General features: G+C 34.1%; 1 long non-coding RNA gene across 1 annotated transcript; it reads right to left on the bottom strand.

Moving 5' to 3' along the window:
- Positions 1 to 200: 200 nt before the first annotated feature.
- LOC143922730 (uncharacterized) lies at positions 201 to 15,172 on the bottom strand. The gene is made up of 5 exons (XR_013261637.1): positions 14,529 to 15,172; positions 14,289 to 14,440; positions 1,466 to 1,711; positions 1,017 to 1,231; positions 201 to 899 (listed from the first exon to the last, which is right to left on the bottom strand). It is a non-coding gene; the product is annotated as an uncharacterized LOC143922730 (long non-coding RNA).
- Between the last annotated feature and the right edge of the window lie 1,086 nt (positions 15,173 to 16,258).

Genomic DNA, 16,258 nt, shown 5'->3' on the forward strand with positions numbered 1-16,258 from the left:
TCGGCCGACAAAGTTGCACGGTGCGGCCCGGCCCTACGCCTTCTGGTTGGATCTCTCTTTGTCTGATTCCTCCTCCTATATCTGTCTGGATTGGTTAATCCTTCGAACAGAATAGTTATAGGAATCATTGGAATACGCAAGCCTCCTCACCACGACAAGGTGGAGATCCGACGAGGAGGATAATTATTTATTTATTTATTAATAACAGAAACACACAATGTTACAATTTTTTTTAAAAACATGTTTCTAAATATTTATTTATCTATTATAAATTAGCCCCGATCATAGGTGTTGGCCAAACCGAATCCTTGGAATACACAAACCACGACAAGGTGGAGATCCGTACGAGGAGGATATTCTGCTACCCAGCTATTTCCGCGTGGACAATATTTTGGAATATGCAAACAGAATGAACTATGGAATATTTGCATATTCCAAAGTACGGGATCGACAAAAGAAAGTATCTTTGAATGACCGCCGTGAGAAAATATTTTATGTCAATATTTATTCTTTGATAAATAAATATTTGACAACATACTACTAAAAAACGATCGCCCGATTAGTGACAAAATATTGAACAATGAATCATTCCTTCTTTTACTATTTGATTGAATAAAAACCAGATTAAAATGCGTATAACATGGAATACGTGACAAAAATATTCGACGAAAATCTCCCTATTTTTATCGCACAGATTTACTAGGTGACGTCATACCGAGTCCTCTTGAATTTTGCTCGCGCACAAGTAAGTAAGGCTGTGCGACAAAAATGGGGAGATTTTCACAGCACACAACTCTTAATAATGCTTAATTCATAGGCTAGCTTCCTCGGTAATATGTTGATAGATGTTCCAAGAACATATCCACTCACGTTTCCACCCAATTTTCCACGCTCAATACCTGAAACAAAAAACCAAACATTAAAACACATTTAAAATTAGGTACTTCAGCTCATTCAATATAACAATACAATCGGCGAATGTATTGCATATACATATGTATATTATAGTCATTCACCTGCTGGATGAAGGGTTCTCCAACATGCTTCCACTCGGCTCTGTTTGGGGCAGTTCTTATTCATCTCACCTCACACATTTTTCTAATTTGGTCGACCATCTTCCCTGCATTCTCTCGGGTACCATTCTAGCACTTCTTTTGTCCACCTTTTGTTCCTTATTCTAGCCACGTGACCTGCCCATTGCCATTTCAATGTCTTATTATCCATTGCTCGGCTAATTGGAATGAAGAGTAAAAAAAAGTAAGAACAGGTTAGTAAATAGAGCGCTCTGGTTTCGATTTGCTTCAGAACCAGATGACCGGCGATTATAAATCAAAATTATAAATATTTTATATTTAAATAATATCGAAATTAGAGCTAAAATATTTTATTTGTTATCGTGTGTGAATATGACGGTGAACGCACCTAGAGATGTTACAGATATAGTTAAACTAAACTCCTGACTGACCTGGAAGACGACGTTACATTGTTTGAGGTAGATTCTTCCCATCTTCAGGCATCTGAAGATCAGCGAAGTGGCGGGAGAGGTGATAGAATTCAGTTCTCGAGGTGCACCCTCGTCGATTGTGGAAATTGTAGAGGTCTCTTCTTCGCCTAAGATCACATGTGATGATATCCAAACTGTGCAACATAGTGGAAAAGGCGACGACCGAGGAGCCTGTGCTCTTCACTTAATTCTGCTAGAATCCTGGGACTACGTTAATATATTTAAATTGGCGAATTTGGCGACAGCTTTTTAATGAAATATTTTCTTTGGTGTATTTCGGCGATTGAAACATGTTTTTATATTTGTCATGTACATAGTTCTGTAATCAATATGTTAAGATTGGGAACTAATGATATACATACATATGTATGTATTGTACCGGTGGGCCTGGTTTCACCAATTTTCGTCAAATGAACTATTTGTACATTTTATACATGAATATAATTTGTCATCAACTGTTTATTACAGTATATGTATTTAATGAAAACAAATGCTTTTAAACTGAAAATTCTAGGATATTATTTTTATTTAAAATTAACTGAACCCGGTTTGCGTTACAATGTCATGATAACGCATGCAACTCCCGTTCCCGTTTCCGTTTCCGTTTCCGTTTCCGTTTCCGTTTCCGTTCTCGCTCTCGTTCCCGTTCCTATTTTACCCTAACAACGCAGGTCGTGACGCGAAAACATTTGAAATTATTGCGTTGCAATGCCACTCATTCCCATTTTTCCCGTTTCCGTTCCCGTTTTTGGACGATTTTTTTTCACAGTAAGCTTTCCGGATATGCATACCACAAATCCTGAAAGTTCCATCGTAATCGGTTGAGTGGTTTAGGAGCCTATACGAGACAGACAGACGGACATTAATTTTTATTTATGTATATAGATAATTAATTTGCATTTAATAAATATTGCATTAGAAATTTAGAGTCGAAACATGGGAAATATTGTTTTTTTTCTGGAATGATTACTATGATGTTCCTGTTACCAAACCGACGAAATAAGTATCGAAACTGAGAGTTCATTTAACGTGAATTGATGTTTCGCATTGGACATGTATTTTAATTATTGCAAGAGAACTTAGACACGATCCAAAGGTGGATACAATTCTAGACAATATAGGCAAACGAACAAATGTCGGTCCATGGGACATTTACACTGAAGAAAAAAGCTTGTCCTCTCGTAAAACTGAACGACATGACATTTAACAAGCAGGAGACGCCAAATATGTTGCAGCTTGACAAAACTTAATCAATTAAATGTGAGTAAAAGAGGTTAGTAAAAGAAAACGAGGTTAGTAAAAGAAAGGATCTAGACTTTAGGTGAAGCGTCAATGGGCACTTAACCCACAAGTTAAGATGGAAGAGGAAGAAAAATAAAAAGTTTGCGGAATTTCATAAAAACGACAAATAGCATCGTAAATAAATTATGATAATGTGAAGTATGTATGTATACTGCTTCAGTGTTTTCAGATAATCATTATTTTTAAATTTTGAATAAATTTGTATTTTTTTTTTTGAGCCAATGAAATATCCAATAAACTTTCCGTACTTATTATATGAAAATCTTTATTTAAAACATATTTTCAAATAATTTTCCTTAAAATTTAGTTTTCACATTATATGTACATATGTATTTGACCATCTTATGATGCGGTGCCTCTATGTAAAGGTAATGCTTAAATGATCATCATGAAAAACACTAATTTGGTGTCAATATGGAAATCATTGACATTTTTAATATGTTTGGTACCGCTAATATACATACATATGCAGTGGCGGACTGGCCATACAAGCGAACATGCCCGATGGCATGTGGGCCCCACTATCTGTTAGAAAATATGGGCCCTCAGTAAAACTATTTCACGTGTGTAAAAATTTATAGGATATTGCACTTTGGGACCTAAAGTTTGGGTATTTCAACAAAGCAAATTTCTTACGATATACACAAACAACTAATATCTGCTTTAGCAGCCCAAGGATCGGTTAACTTTTTTTATTAGGCTCGAAATGTAAGTTTCAACATTTGCGTGGGCCCTTTTGCTGGGCCCATTTCTAACCTCAATATTATGTATATACCAATACCTATGTAACAACTACCTACTGAAATAAAAATGGGAATAAACAAATTTCCGTGAATTATTCCGTGAATAAACTGAATTGCTTAAAACAATTTTGATAGGACGATTCGTCATCAACCAGCGATTTAAATTTACTTCATACTTTCAAAATAACATTTGATTATACTTCGACGATTTAAATACACAATTTTAAACAGTTTCCGAATATAAAATCTATTCGTAATCTAGACAAATCCATGTATATAGAAATATAGGATAGGGGCCCCCTCCCCAAAATCCCGATTTTCGCATGATCACAAAACTTTATCTATTGTTATTACGTACATATGTATGTATGTATGTACATAGATAAAGTGAAAAGACAGTCGGTAGAAATTAAGTTAATTGATAGTGTTTTAGTGACTCGGTTTGATGGTCGATTTTTGCTGACCATGTGAAGATTTTTAGAAAAAAATTTTCGCCTGTGGCGCTTTTTTCACTTTTTACATAATATTTTTTTATAATTATTCTATCAAAAATAAGCTTATTTTTTTCATATTTTATAACTCAATAAGGTGTATGCAAAGAATATTTTCCATTTTTATTCCGATATAAAAAATATTGTTTTCTACCGAAAGTAAAAGCCGCTTTTATGCCGCATTCTTTTATGATGCATTCTATTTACCTAGGACAAGGGTTAAAAAGAAATATACAATGTATTTTATGGATCTTTTTTGCTTTTGCCATTTTTCTTGTACTTAAATTTGTTTATTCCCATTTTTGAAAATTTTATTTTTTTTTACCCTTGATTTTTAGCGCGATGGAAAGAAGAAAATTTTGTTATATGGGGGAGGGGACAAATTTTTTTAACCCTGGGTGGGCCCCCTTCGACTCATGGCATGCACTAATTTCAGTCCCAGTCCGCCACTGTACATATGTATGTATGTATGTAATAATGAAAACATGATATTATAATTTTTTTTTTTTCATATGTCATAAACCCTGTCGATCCACTTTTTAACTGATCATAAGAATATCGCGGCAAAATATCGTATATGTATATGTACATATATACGTATACAACATATATTTATATTTGAATTTATCCACACTATCATAATTTTAAGGTACTTCAAGACTATCGAAGTCTATTAGACTATAAGACAATTAAAAGTTGATATTAAATATTCGTGTAAGCACAAGCCATCTATGTATGTATGTAAGTCAACCGGGTTGGGGTTAAAAATATGTTGAATATTCTATTTATGAAATACGGATAAGGGGTTCTATTTGGGAAATAATATGCCATAGTCATTTGCAACTAACACATATTATAATATTTTTTTAAATAGATTAAAAATACATAGATATTAATACAAGGGAATAAATGTTTTTTAACACCGATACAACAAAATAAATATTCAACTACTGAAATACAAAAACTAGGTTCATCGGCTAGTTTTCAAAACGTGCACGAAACATTCTCATTTCTAATGACATAACCGGGTTACACAGGTTGATGATTCATTGAGATTTCGCGTCACCCAAAGTTCAGTGAAACATTTCATTGCACTATCATCGAGATGAGAACCACTCACGATTGTCGGAGTTCAAAGATTACTTGATATACATATGTTTATATGCTCGCATTGGAAACTCGCCGAATGCCCCTCTTCATAGGCGGAATTGCAAGACGAAATAATTCAAAAACGATGAACGTATAGTATCTCAGTACCCTACCACCACCAAACAGAACGTTGATATGCACCAAACAGAACGTTGATATGTCATTGGACATTGCAATCCAAAACAATCACAAAAACAAAAAACAAAATAATCCCCGTAAAACCCGTCTCCATCCGACACCGGCACAGCGGGCTCTCACTGGGCATTGGTGTCGCATTCAAACGGATTTGTACAACCGCGTTCGACAAGAATTTACAAGTACATGCTCAATTTGTCCTGAGATGACAATCACTCGCTATTGTCGGAGATTGAAGAATATTTTATATATGGAAACTCGCCGAACCCCTCCTCCTTCAAAGGTGGAATTGCAAGACGCAAGAAATCGAAAACGTTGAACGTATAGTATCTCAATACCCTACCACCACCAAACAGAACGTTGATATGCACCAAACAGAACGTTGATATGTCATTGGACATTGCAATCCAAAACAATCACAAAAACAAAAAACAAAATAATCCCCGTAAAACCCGTCTCCATCCGACACCGGCACAGCGGGCTCTCACTGGGCATTGGTGTCGCATTCAAACGGATTTGTACAACCGCGTTCGACAAGAATTTACAAGTACATGCTCAATTTGTCCTGAGATGACAATCACTCGCGATTATCGGAGATTGAAGAATATTTTATATATGGAAACTCTCCGAACCCCTCCTCCTTCAAAGGTGGAATTGCAAGACGCAAGAAATCGAAAACGATGAACGTATAGTACCTCTGTACCCTTGCCATTACCCACGAAATGTACGGAATGGACATTGCATGCCGAAACAACCCAATAAGTAAACCCCGCTAACGTTTTGGGATTATCTCATGGGATTGGATTCATCCGATTTGTACAGTCGCGTTCGACAAATCTAATTACATGCTCATTTTGTATATCCGCTCGACATTCGAGCAAGCGCATTAAAAGAAAAATTGAAAGTTGTAAATCCTTTGTAAAAGAGGTTCGGTAAACCTTTAACAATGCATTTACAACATTTGAACAATACGTGGCACCCTCTGTCGATAAATATATTTGTATATTTGTATATTTGTATATTTGTATATTTGTATATTTGTACATTTGTATATTTGTATATTTGTATATTTGTATATTTGTACATTTGTATATTTGTATATTTGTATATTTGTATATTTGTACATTTGTATATTTGTATATTTGTATATTTGTATATTTGTACATTTGTATATTTGTATATATGTGACGGACGATCAACCGTCAACCAGTATGGGGAACTAATTTTTTTTGTCATTTTTTTCATTTTTCTTTTTTTTCAGTTTTATCATTTTTTTCAGTTTTTTCATTTTTTTCAGTTTTTTCATTTTTTCCGTTTTTTATTTTTTTCAGTTTTTTCATTTTTTTCAATTTTTTCATTTTTTTCATTTTTATTTTCTTATATTTCTCATTTTCTTCATATTTTTCATTTTTTTCATTTATTTCATATTTTTCATTTCTTTTTTTCATTTTATTCATTTCATTTTTGTGCTACGGACGCCTCCGGCGCCCGTAGCACAAAAATAGGGGTGATGGGGGGCGAAGGCACCGGGGTACCGAAGGCATCGGGGGCGCTGGGGGCAAAGGCGTCGGGGCGTCGGCGGTGCACAAAACGTAATTCGTATTCACTTCGTAATTTGTCATTCGTAATTTCTAATTCGTGCATCAATTTCTTTCCGAAACCAGTCGATTCAATATCTTTAACTTTATTTTTAGTCGAGTTTCAATTTCTTTTCGAAACCACCCGTTGAAATCAACGGGCCCAACACTAGTTGTTAAATATTGTAAAATAGTCTCGACAACGGTATCGACCGGTGTGTACGCTGCATTACGTGCAAAGGTGGAAAATCAGCTAGAGATTTCGATAAAATCTCTAGACATTCATCCGGCAAAGCCCACTGACGAGAAGATTGGACGGCAGACAAGTTTGCCGATAGATCTGTCTACGAAGTTTGCCGTAGAGAGAAATCACACGAAAGTTCAATTTCAACTTCCATTCTCGCAAGATTGTTGGAGACAAATTTTGGTACACAGTAATATGTCAAGTGTCTCGATTGTCTTATTTAGTCTTTGCATCTACCTTTCGTCAATGGGTCGCATTAAAATGTTGACGCAGTGAAGCCATGAATACTATAACAGCGTAATTGAACATCTCAGATCTTGCGAATACACAGCCCTCGGTTAACATAACATATGTAATGCTTACGGGGGGAACAAACGCCACAACATATACACGACAAATATTACATTCAGATAAACATCGATATAATTGAGTATTTAATAATTGAATGTTTGAATATATTAAGCTATTACATATAATTTAAACATCTAGATATTATTGAATTAAATTGTACTAAACATGTATTCTGATTAAATATGAGTATTCAGATAAACATCGATATAATTCATTCATTTCATTATTTTCCTTTTCATTTGTTTATTTTGTATTTACCTTTTTCATTTGTTTTATATTTGTAATTTTCAATTTCTTCTTATATTCTATTTTATAACCTTTTTCCAATATTTTAATTCTATAGTTTAATTATGCAATGTTCTATTTTGTCATAGCCTTTATTCTTTTCTTTTTCATTTGTTTTATAATCTTTGTAAAAATCTGTTATTGGACACGGATGTTACATATATTATATATTTACTATTTGTTTTTTATACATATCTACATCCTGTCATCTGTTGATTTTTCAATAAATAAAATTAAATAAAATAATTGATCAATTAACTTAAACATATTAGCGTTTGTTCCCCCAACTTAAGAGAAAAAAAATTACAGAATTTCACATTTTTATATATGTATGTAATATTTAGAGTAAAGGAAAATATATAGCCTAAATGTAATTGATTACTTAAATTATATAATAGAGTCGTCTTGTTCCAAAACCCGGTAAAAGCATTTCAGTCATTTGTTGGTAAACGCAGTTATTCTGCCACAACTTTATTTAGTGGATTTCATTTACAAAGTTTTATTTTAATGGAAGATATACGATTTAAAGTTATTTTGCAATTCAGTTTTTTGGAAAATTTTTGAGATTAAATGAAATATTAAGACTTGAAAACTATTTTGCCGGTGTTTGTTCCCGAGTTGTCCTTTCACGGCGATTCCGTTCCTTTGCTCACGATTTCTTTCGGATTGTTTTCTTTCTTGTATCTCCATTTTTGGTTTTTTCAATACTTTCAACAGCAATTATGAAGGAAATACGGAATGACAGTTGCACCCAGGTAACCGGTCGAAATGGCCGCCATCTTGCCATATGCAGTGTTCTGATTGGCTGTTGGCAGTTTTGCCGTTAATTCGAATAAAAAGAGAGAATTTTTGCCGTTCTTTGGAACAAAACAAGATTTTAAATATATTTTTTTAGTCATTTAACTTGGTTTTAGAAAGAATTCAAGTATACAGTAATGTGTGAAAATATTCCTAGAATCGGAATACATTTTTATCTCCGTTTTGACCAAATATGAAGATACCGGGTTTTGGAACTAGACGACTCAATAACTAATTTACATTCACTTAATTTAAAGATGCTTAATATTATTATACATATACAGACATCAATTGTACACATATATTTTTATACAACCTGAATATTAGATTTAAAAATATTTAGAATTACCGCTTATTGGATTAACTGGCGTTGAAGAGTTGCAAATTGATCCATTTATTATAATATATAAATATATATCATATATGTAGAATAATAATAGATTCTAAAAATTAATGTAATTCAAACTTAAATAAATAATAGTTTCATATGGTCCTAGCACATATGCTGTGACTCTAAAACCTTTGAAGTCTGATAAAAATACAACTTTTTTTCTCAAAATATATAACTTTCATTACAGATGATTCTCATTTCACATTTTATAACCACACATATTTTTTAGACGTGGCCGCTTTTAGAATCACGTCATAGGTGTACCCAAATTAAGAAGCGATGAGTGCTGACACGTTTGAGACGTCTATTGTCTAAAAGGAAGGGGACGAGACGTGTGCCTATACCCTCAGGAGAATATTTCTTGTTTTTATGTTTTTTTTGTTATATCAAGTGGAAATGTCGGGAAACACGTGATCTTGGATTTAACGTTTCAGGGAGAGTTTTAAATTCATAATTTCATCCCTGCAAGATACAGATAGATCAGATATTACGATCATTGTTTCCTAGACTACTGTTATCGTTTGTTATGTGTATGTATGTATGTGTATGGTTTTGATATTGAGATTTCATTTCGTTTCTGTCCTTGTTGTAATCGCAGAAACCTAAATGAATTTTTTAATAAAATTATGAATTGCCGCACCTTGTATTGTATAACATCATGTGTACTATATATAGTTTTATATTTATTCGATACAAATAAGATTCAAGCCGTTGTTCAATGGCAGACCATTTTGTGAGTTTATTTGCAGAGAGCAACGTCTCCCGAAGGCGACTCATCTAAGAAGGTTATAAATAATACAAGATTATTCAGAGGTGAAAGTCTGATCGCAGGACATCTTGTAAGTTACGGATCCTGCAAGCCCGGGCTGTGCTTTTAGTGTTTTTTAAGTGGCGGCACTTTATCGCCACTGTCCCGAGACTGGCCTAGTGTATGTATGTAATAGAGGTTTTATATGTTATACATAAGTTAAATCTTGCCACAGATTTAACTGGCATCTATGTTTTTCGTCTCGGCGCTCCTTGTCCAGAACCACCATGTCGCCATGGCAGTTGACTCATAGAGTCGTTCCCCTATCCGCAACCTGGGGATCCGTGCGGTTGTATGGAGCTATACCTCCAGGCGTCAACCATAAGTGTGTGTGTGTGTGTAAATCAAAACGAGAATAAATAAAATAAAATAAAGTGGAATCAAGTTAAATTAAATGTTTGACGTGTACTGAATAGAAATCTAAATATGTATGTATAAATTATATGTGACAATTATTTTATTGATTTTGGATTTTAATCAAATATATTAAAACACATCCAAGAAAATAAACACACAAAATAAGATCACGTAAAACAGGTATACAAAGTTGACCCCCGGCCGCAAAACGCATTTTTAATTGATTTAAATATGTGTACGTATTTTGGTTTTGAAAAATTGTGAATTAAAACAAAGCTGAGAACTGAAAGTAATCTAAGTACAAATATGTGTACCTTAACTTTATCTCAAGAGATAAAAGCGCCCCGACAAAACCGCGCGCCTCATTGATGTATAATAAATCAAAGCCTACAAATCCATCCCAGCAAAAGGCGCTCGGTGACAACAAATATGAACAAATTAAAATATTGTTGCTTAGGGGTGGGTGGAGGATCCAAGTCAAAGGCCTTAGTCGTTTCACAGAAATTATTGATGATTAAGGAGATACACGCACTGGCAGTGCTCAGTCCAGAATGACATGAGTTCACCTACGTAGGGGTAGGTCTCTCAGGACGTCTAATCTGTTTACCTATTGTATAGTCACGTATTCGGATATGTATTCTCAGGACATGGGTCAGTTCTGAGAAGTGCAATCAATGTTTAGCTTACTTGCACTTAGCCTGTCGCTAATCCTTGAAACCACTTATACCGCTCACACGGGGTTCAGGGATGGGCCTCGGCTTAATCCGATGGCAACTGACACCGGCTTTCTTATCCACTACTGCAGTTGACATTAAAGCGATTATGTATAAGCTTAAATTTAACAATTACCAAGTGTGCAATTAATACGGCTCATATCAAAATATTATAGATTTTGCTCGTTCATATATTATTATTGAGGACAAAATTAAATACCTTTTGGGAAATTAAATCAAAATTCATGTCCAAAAAATGCCGAATTTGCAATCCACACTTCCAAAGTGAAAACCCAATTTTGAAAATCAGTTACCTAGCAAATAATGAAATTACTGAATTACTTTCATCCTGCCCAATTACACTGTTCGACACGAAAAATGGTACAGAGACGAGATATATATATATATATATATATATATATATATATATATATATATATATATATATATATATATATATATATATATATATATATATATATAGAGATATAGATATATATTACATATACCGATTAATTCAATTCAGATTCGTGTAAATACTAGTATGAGTTTTTATTTCGCAATTTTACCGATTTAAAATTCAGCACACTTCCAATTAACCCCTTTAAACGAATACAAAAAATAGTGTGGCCAGAAAACTATCTCAATAAATATGTTTTAATAGAAAATACTCGATATAAAATAGTATTAACAGTGTGAAAAAATCCCAAGTGAAATTACGTACTTTTGACTTTTCATTTAAACTGAACGACTACTTAGAGAGATTTGAAAGCTGAAAAGTACTACAAATAAAATATAAAATACCTGACTATAGATTCCAATATTCATTTTGAACAGAAAATAGACAGATTTTGAGATATCGACCGAACAACACCAAGATATAGAAAAATCGCGCGATTTAAAAAACCCATATATCTCCGAATCTCGAGGCAATCATCATTCTTTATTACCAGATTCGTGTTCACTGGGCATAGATCTATAAGAAAAGTCATATCTCGTCTCTCAATCAAAAAAAAAGTCGTCATTTCTCGAACAGTGTTATTAATGGAAATATCCCACTTGTTCACAGTAATTGAAATATCCAATCAGTATAATAATGCTCTAAGCCAGGGAGATTGATTATGTCTTGGATCGTTGCGGGCCAAAGCCATAGCCCGAATAAAAACGGGAAGCAGGTGGTGTTGATTGACTGAAACTGTGATACAATCAGAAAACATTCACTTTGATATATAATAAAAACTATAGTAAACTGCCACTTCCGGTTGACGGGTGTTCACTAAATTTTATATATACATATTAACATACATAACTTATATGATTTCTAGATTATTAAAACATAATCAGTGATCGATTCTGAGTTCGAATCAGTCAAAATCTCGATTTCGAATTTTCGTATGATGACAAAACTTCGGCACACCGACAACTCAGCGTACGTACAACGCAACGTACGTGAACGTGACAATAAATCGAGTAAGTATGTTTCTATTTTTAAATTATCGAACTCCAATTGGAAGTTCTGCAAGATTATCAAAATTGTTGTATGATTTTAGTGAAAGTAGTATGGATATAGGTAAAAATATTTTAATGTTTGGGGATGGGAATTTTAATTGGGAAAATTTGAATGAATTTTATGTTAATAAATTATATAACTGGGTGAATGAAATGGGTTTTAAACAAATTGTGAAATAAATGACTAGAGTGAATGATAATTCTAAATCCCCTATAGACTTAGTTACAACAAATATGATTGACTTGAAATGTATTGTAAACGATGTACCAAAAATAGCAGATCACTCTAATGTTGTTATTTTATTGGAACCAATAGATGGCAAGGAACCTGTGGAAGCAATATGTTTAGTTGAAAAGAAATACTTAGATTTTAATATGATGAATGAAATGCTGAAAGAATGTAAGTGGAATAATGATAGTGATGATGTAAATGTTTTATGGAATGAAATGTACAATTGTTTAATGAATGTAAGAAATATGTCCTTATAATCGTAGAAATTTATCTGTCCTAAATCATAAAAACCTTGGATCACAAAAGAAGTCAAAGAAATGTTATCACAAAAAAGTAATAAATTCCTAAAGTTTAAATCCTGTAAAGAAAATGATGAAATTCTTGGAAATAAGGCTTGGTGTGAATATAAGAAGACCAGGAATGCCGCTGTAGCCATCGTAAGAAAGGCATAAATCGAATGGTACGATAGAAATATTGATAAATTAAAGAATGATCCGACAAGAATGTGGAAAACAATAAAATCATTGATTTCAAGTAAAATTGAGCCAGGAATGAAAGAATTAGACATAGATGGAATTGTTTATAGTGATAAAGTAATTATGGTAGACAGGTTAAATGAGTTTTTTTATATATAGTACTAGAGATATTGTAGATTCAATACAGGTTAATATTAATATTGTAGATTCAATACAGGTTAATATTAATATTGTAGATTCAATACAATTAAGAACATTATTATGACGATGTCCCCTTTTCAAAGTAATGGCTAGTTTACCTTGGTTCCCTCTATGTTGGCTGAGAATTTTTCTGCCCCTTCTTTGGTCATGAGATGAATTTTAGCGTCCACTTTATCAGTCAGCTCGATCTCGTTGTTGTTATTTTTTGAAAAATTAGGAAAATTTGAATTTTAAAAATAAATTTGACTTGCCTTTGCTTGAATATGTTCATCATGTGTGCTGAGACGTCAGCTGTGAGCATATCGAGGGAGCATGGCTTGGAAGCCATTCAGATCCAATGTTATCGCTCCTATCCTATCGGATACAAGGATTCTATAGGTAATATCGACAATGGAAAAACACAATTATACATCCATATACGCTACGCAAAGTCCAATGCACTCGAAGAAGTATGGAATGCTTGTCACAACGAGGAAATACAGGAAGCGGAATATGATGGGTGAGAAGTATGGCAAAGGTAGTGAATAGAGTGAAGATATTGAATGTCAATAGGTGGCCCACGTGGCCAGAAAAATGGGCGAAATGTGAAAAACAAAGTGCTAGAATGGTATCTGATGGGATTGAATGCAAAAGGGTAAAAGTTAGAACGCGGGATGATGTTTGGGGTGAAATGGATGAGAGTTGCGCAAAACAGAGACAAGTGGAAGCGTGTTGGAGGGACCTTCATCCGGCAGTGGATGGTGGATGGCTGTAAATGATGATGATGATTAAAGCCCGGACCCTGAGGGGGCTGTATATTGTTCAAATGTTGTAAATGCATTGTTAAAGGTTTGCCGAACCGTCCTACCTCTAATGATGATGATATAATGTAAATGTGTATTAAAAAAACATATTCGAAGCGAACGAATCATAAGCAAAAATTTTCGCTGCAAATGCGCACCGCAGATCATTTTGAAGTCGCTGCAACACGCATACGTATGTATGTACAATGTAAAAATAGGGATAGAAAATGTATATCCTACCTAGAATATCCTCGCTGGAATCTTGGCGAGATATCGCGATCTTATCCTCGGCAACGAGATGGTCAAACGTACAATTGAAGTTCCCTTCGCCTGTCAAAGATCTGTAGTGGATGCTGTGCTTCGGCAGTCTTCTTTCTGGTGCTTTCAACCAGCTAGAAAGAAAATTATTACATCATGAAAACTGACAAAATCAACTTACATATGTAGTTCATCAATTTTGATTATTTGAATAAATCGTACCTTTAACGTATATATCAAACATTTTCTCTCCAGTGAAGAAAGCATCGCCTTCAAGAACGATATCGTCCTTATTCCATATCTTCTTCAGGCACGCCCAATTCAGGCGCCAGCCTTCTCCCAATTTCAGACAATTTCTACAACTGTCCAGTTTTTAATGTTCTGAAACCAGGACAGGCTATCTTAACTTCACGAACTGTTCTCGGGACACTAAAGTTTAAAATGCACAAGTCTTACGTTGATTTTATTAAATCTGCCACTACACACGATTTCGATTGGAAACTTGAATTATACATATTACTTATGACTTATGTAGTTACTTATTAACACTTTTACTATTCTATTTTTATCTTTTAATTCCACCAAAATATGACCGGCGTCATTTATCAATAGCGTTTTACGTCTACTTCTTTTCTGTACTGCAGTCTCTCTAAAATTTTTACGCACATTATATTAATCATGCTTGCTCTTCGATTGCAAAACATTATATTTTCAGGAACCTTTATTAAGCTTCTTTGATGTTTTGGCGTATTTCTGTGTATACTTCCCAATTTAAATCTAGTTTTTTATACTGAAATCTTAGACCTTTTATTTTTGGGTGTTGTTAAATATTTCTTTTCAATATTTACCATTTCAGTCTTGAAATCATCCCACCATTGTTTAGATGTTCATTTTCATATATAGAGTTTCCTCTTTAGGAGCATGTACATATGTATGTAATAGTCACAGCAAGATCTTTTTTCTTGGCTTAATTCTACCAGTCGATTCCCTTCTTCGTTTCTGCTACCCAAACTTTTTTTTTCAGTATATCTTTCAGTAAAACTCATGAATTATGAAAGCTACTTCGTGACATTTTTGGCAAATTGTTCGTAAAAACTTTCTTATCTAAAAGACGCCGGAATCTCAATATCGTGATCTTATTGAGGGTCATATTTTCAAAGAAATGTTTGGGATATATACATATATACATAAATACTCCAGTGGCATCCCTAAGAGCCGGGCTCAACTCGCGAACAACTTCGTTGAGGGCGATCACTAGTCACCGGAGCCTGAGGGGGCCGTGTATTGTTCAAAGGTTGTAAATGCATTGTTAAAGGTTTGCCGAACAATGGATAGCACTGTGACTTTCCTACCTCTAGCGATCACACCCGTCAACTTGTGTGTCGCGCGACTATTCGGCCGACAAAGTTGCACGGTGCGGCCCGGCCCTACGCCTTCTGGTTGGATCTCTCTTTGTCTGATTCCTCCTCCTATATCTGTCTGGATTGGTTAATCCTTCGAACAGAATAGTTATAGGAATCATTGGAATACGCAAGCCTCCTCACCACGACAAGGTGGAGATCCGACGAGGAGGATAATTATTTATTTATTTATTAATAACAGAAACACACAATGTTACAATTTTTTTTAAAAACATGTTTCTAAATATTTATTTATCTATTATATATTAGCCCCGATCATAGGTGTTGGCCAAACCGAATCCTTGGAATACACAAACCACGACAAGGTGGAGATCCGTACGAGGAGGATATTCTGCTACCCAGCTATTTCCGCGTGGACAATATTTTGGAATATGCAAACAGAATGAACTATGGAATATTTGCATATTCCAAAGTACGGGATCGACAAAAGAAAGTATCTTTGAATGACCGCCGTGAGAAAATATTTTATGTCAATATTTATTCTTTGATAAATAAATATTTGACAACATACTACTAAAAAACGATCGCCCG

The sequence above is a fragment of the Arctopsyche grandis genome, chromosome 2, assembly GCF_051622035.1.
Source record: "Arctopsyche grandis isolate Sample6627 chromosome 2, ASM5162203v2, whole genome shotgun sequence".
Lineage (NCBI taxonomy): Eukaryota > Metazoa > Arthropoda > Insecta > Trichoptera > Hydropsychidae > Arctopsyche > Arctopsyche grandis.